The sequence below is a fragment of the Triticum aestivum genome, chromosome 4D (assembly GCF_018294505.1).
Source record: "Triticum aestivum cultivar Chinese Spring chromosome 4D, IWGSC CS RefSeq v2.1, whole genome shotgun sequence".
NCBI lineage: Eukaryota > Viridiplantae > Streptophyta > Magnoliopsida > Poales > Poaceae > Triticum > Triticum aestivum.
This window is the reverse complement of record NC_057805.1, coordinates 292,594,439-292,598,214: the sequence shown is the minus strand read 5'-3', so window position 1 is coordinate 292,598,214 and position 3,776 is coordinate 292,594,439. Positions and strand designations below refer to the sequence as shown.

General features: G+C 43.5%; 1 protein-coding gene across 2 annotated transcripts in view; it reads left to right on the top strand.

The window, feature by feature from the left end:
- The window catches only part of LOC123097503 (uncharacterized), a 9,384-nt gene extending 8,869 nt beyond the window's left edge, over positions 1 to 515 (top strand). For both annotated transcript variants that reach the window (XR_006447342.1, XR_006447341.1), the window contains one exon: positions 416 to 515. The gene's annotated coding sequence lies outside the window, so the exon portion shown is untranslated. The remainder of the gene's footprint in view (positions 1 to 415) is intronic.
- The last annotated feature ends 3,261 nt before the right edge of the window (positions 516 to 3,776 follow it).

The window sequence follows — 3,776 nt, the reverse complement described above, 5'->3', positions numbered from 1 at the left end:
CACCAGGAGCTTATGGCGGTCCATGGCGCGATGGCCGCTGTGCATGTTGACCCGGAGGAACACCTCTCCTCCGCCGCCGCCGATGACATGGTGCAGGCGCTGGCCCAGATGAAGTTCCCTAGCGACTACCCCCAGGACTTAACATGTAAGATCTGACCAACTAAATCTTACCAATACCACTTGCAACGGCTATGATTTGTACAGTTGATGTATTAAGCATGTGCGTGCCTTGTTTATTTCAGTACTGCACACTGTGTGATGTTCAAATATTACCGTGTCTAGCTCAATTTCACCAATACCAGCAACAAACTTAGAATACATGACTCAGGATATCACTAGAGATGCTGCCCATTTGCTACTTTTAGTGGATGCTAACCCTATTGTACTTAACATGCCTGTCCATGTACTTACGCAGGGTCATAACGGCCGATGCTTTTGTTTGCCGTCGAGGTGAGCTGCATCCCATCTCTTACAGTATTTCACATAATTTGTGCAATTGCAATTTAACTTCTACCATTTACTGGTTGCCTGGAGGTACACATGTCAGTGGCACTGATCCACGCTTCAACCCGGAGGAACAGCTCGCCTCTGCCGCCGCTGACTTTGGGTGGGCTCTGGCCAAGATGAAGTGCCCCAGCAACTACCTCAGGACTTACCAAGTATGTACCCACCAGTTCAATCTTACCAATACCAGTTGCAATTAATGGCTATGTTTTGTAAGGTCGATGTATTAAGCATGTGGTAGTAAACATGCCTAACACGTTTTAGCTATTTTTCCTACCTTTTTATAGACAACTGGGCCATTATCTGCTCTTGCAGCACCTTCCTTGTGATGTTTAACTCTGCCAATTGCATTTTTGTCAGTATCGGTTTCAATGGCCATTAAGCCTGTGCAATTAACAGTTGTATCCATTTTTAAACAGATGTATTTCAATGGCTACAAACTTACAAAACATGAATTAGGATGTTGTTAAGCCTGTTGCAATTAACAGTTGTATCCATTTTTTAATCCGTCCCTTTGCTACCGTGCTACTCTTCCGAAATGAAGATATCACTACAGATGCTGCCGTTTTATTACCATTTGCTATTTTTGGTGGATGTTAACCCTGTTGTAATTAACATTGGCTTTCCATGTACTTACACAGGGCTACAATGGGCGATGTTGTTGTTTGCCGTCGAGGTTAGTTGCATTCCATGTCTTATACACCATCTATTCCTAAATATAAGTATTTTTAGAGATTCCAATATAGACTACACAAGGAGCAAAATGAGTGAATCTAGATTCTAATCTAAACTATATCTATAATTCTATATACATCCGTATGTAGTTCATATTGAAATCTAAAAAAAAATACTTGTACATTGGAACATAGGTAGTTGTATTTTACATCATTTGTGCAATCTCGGTTTAGCTTCTAACATTTACTGGTTGCTTGTAGGTACATATATGAGCAGTACTGATCCACGAGTTGATCCCTTTTGCGTATGGGGCAATAAGATATTCATGAACAAGTGTCAAGTGAGGAAACTAAGAAAGATTGTTAAGCGAAAGAAACGGGTGATTGGAATTAAGCTCTTTGTTTACACTTTGTCGAAGACAACAGTGAACTTTAGGATGGTACGTAATGTGTTGCCTTTTCCCCTGCCCACAACAAGTTACTCTATTAGACCTCAATATCTGATATTTTTCTCTTTTCAGTGGTTTCCGAAGCTATTTACCGATGATTACCTTGCAAACTACATGACCGGAGTGGAGGAAACTAAGGTTAAAGTATATAATTCATGCTACCATGATAATGCTCTAGAAGTCTTCCTGAAGGCGGTGAAGGATGGGCGGGCGATCGTCACAAGGGGTTGGACAAAAGTGGTTTGTGCCTATGGCATGCAGGAAGGCACATTATGGGCATTCCGCTTCTTCAACACCGCCGGCAGTCAAAATGATTTACACTTGTCTCTTCACCTTTACCGCCTTTAAATATTGTGGTTCATCATAGTTAATTGCTGCCTAATCCTGTAATAACTGAACATATTGTACTGGCAATTTTATTTATGGATTCGTTGTTGAACCATTGTGCTGAGAATTTGAATTGCACGTTTCATATTTCAAAATTTCCAATTCGAATAATAAATTACAGACAAAAATAAAAAGAGAACAGACGGTTATGGAACTTTGCAAATGCTTCTGGCAGTAAAAGCGCTTGTGATGGATAGCCCAATGCCACACAATTTTCTACATGAAATCGTGTGTGATGTAGTTAATGAAAGCAAACAGTTAACCGAGGCAGAGCGTGTGTGATAGTTACACCTTTCACACACGAGCGCATACATAAAACTGTGTGGGATGTACATACGAACGGAAACGTTTTCCCTGGATTGACCGTGTGGGATATACATAAGAACGGAAACGTATTCCTTGGATTGACTGTGTGTAATATACATACGAATGGAAATTTTTTTCTCGGAATCACCGTGTGAGATGTACATACCTATGGAAATGTTTTTCTCGGATTGCCGTGTGGGAAGTACATATCTACGGAAATGATAGGGTTTTGATGCCTCGCCCGATCGCACACGGCCCCAGCCTGTGTCCCCGGAGGGCCTATCCCCGACGATTTCAGGGTCGTGTGGGAAGGACCCCCCTATTGCCCACACTCACTTGGCAACGGTTCCAAATGTCGTCGCGGAAAGGGGTTAAAAATCATTTGTATAGCACCGACGTGTACCAGTGATGATTTCATCGATCATTGACAATTGTATACTAGCAATCGTTTGCTCACAACACACATGGCTTGTTAATAGGAATCGTCTGTGTTTTTATCGGTCTTCCCACACATTTCCGATTACAGACCTATTTGTCGTGTATCACACATATCTTGTTAAGTTGAACCGTTTCTATTCTCTTGGTTCAATGCAAACAATTCATCCGAGTGAACTGTATGCCGTATATTACACTCACCTTCATCTGGCTACCCATTTTTGATGTTCCGCCTCATCACAAATAGTTCATCGGAGTGAACTATATGTTGTATATTGCACACGCCTTCATCTGGCTACCCATTTCTGTTCTTCTTCCTCATCACAAACAGTTAATTGAACTGAACCGTATGCCCTGCATCGCACATGCAACAAAAATGCGAACCGTGTTTGATGGCTCCGCCATCGCAAACGTTTTGCATCTTTTTTGATGGTTATTTTACATCACCGTTTGTGATTAATGCATCGCACACAGTTTTGTCAAAGGGCCTCTGATCATAGTGTCGCGTTAGCAGCATCCTACAGTAGTGACTGGGAAGCTTTCAGAAGGTTCCGAAGGATTCCGGAGGGGTCCAGAAGTCCACAAGTGCGTCCACCACGACCCAAAGGCTAGCATGGGCTGCGGGGAGGTGCCCTGGCCTTATTGGGCTAGGCGCACCAAGTCCTCAAGAGCCCATGTGGCTAGGGAAGGCAAAAAGGAAGGAGTCCTAGTAGGAATAGGATTGGACATGGAGTCCAAGTCTTCTCCCCCTTAGTTGTGCCATAGGTCTTGGAGGGGCTGTTTGCCACGCCCCTCCTACTGTATATAGAGGGGAGGGTCACCCAAGAGTACACACCAAGCCCTTGGCGCCCCTCTCTCTCCTGTTACTCCGTAGTTCCACCGCATCGTCCCGGTGATGCTTAGCGAAGCGCTGTCGGTGCTTGATAGCCCACAAGTATAGGGGATCAATTGTAGCCTCTTTCGATAAGTAAGAGTGTCGAACCCAACGAGGAGCTAAAGGTAGAACAAATATTCCCTCAAG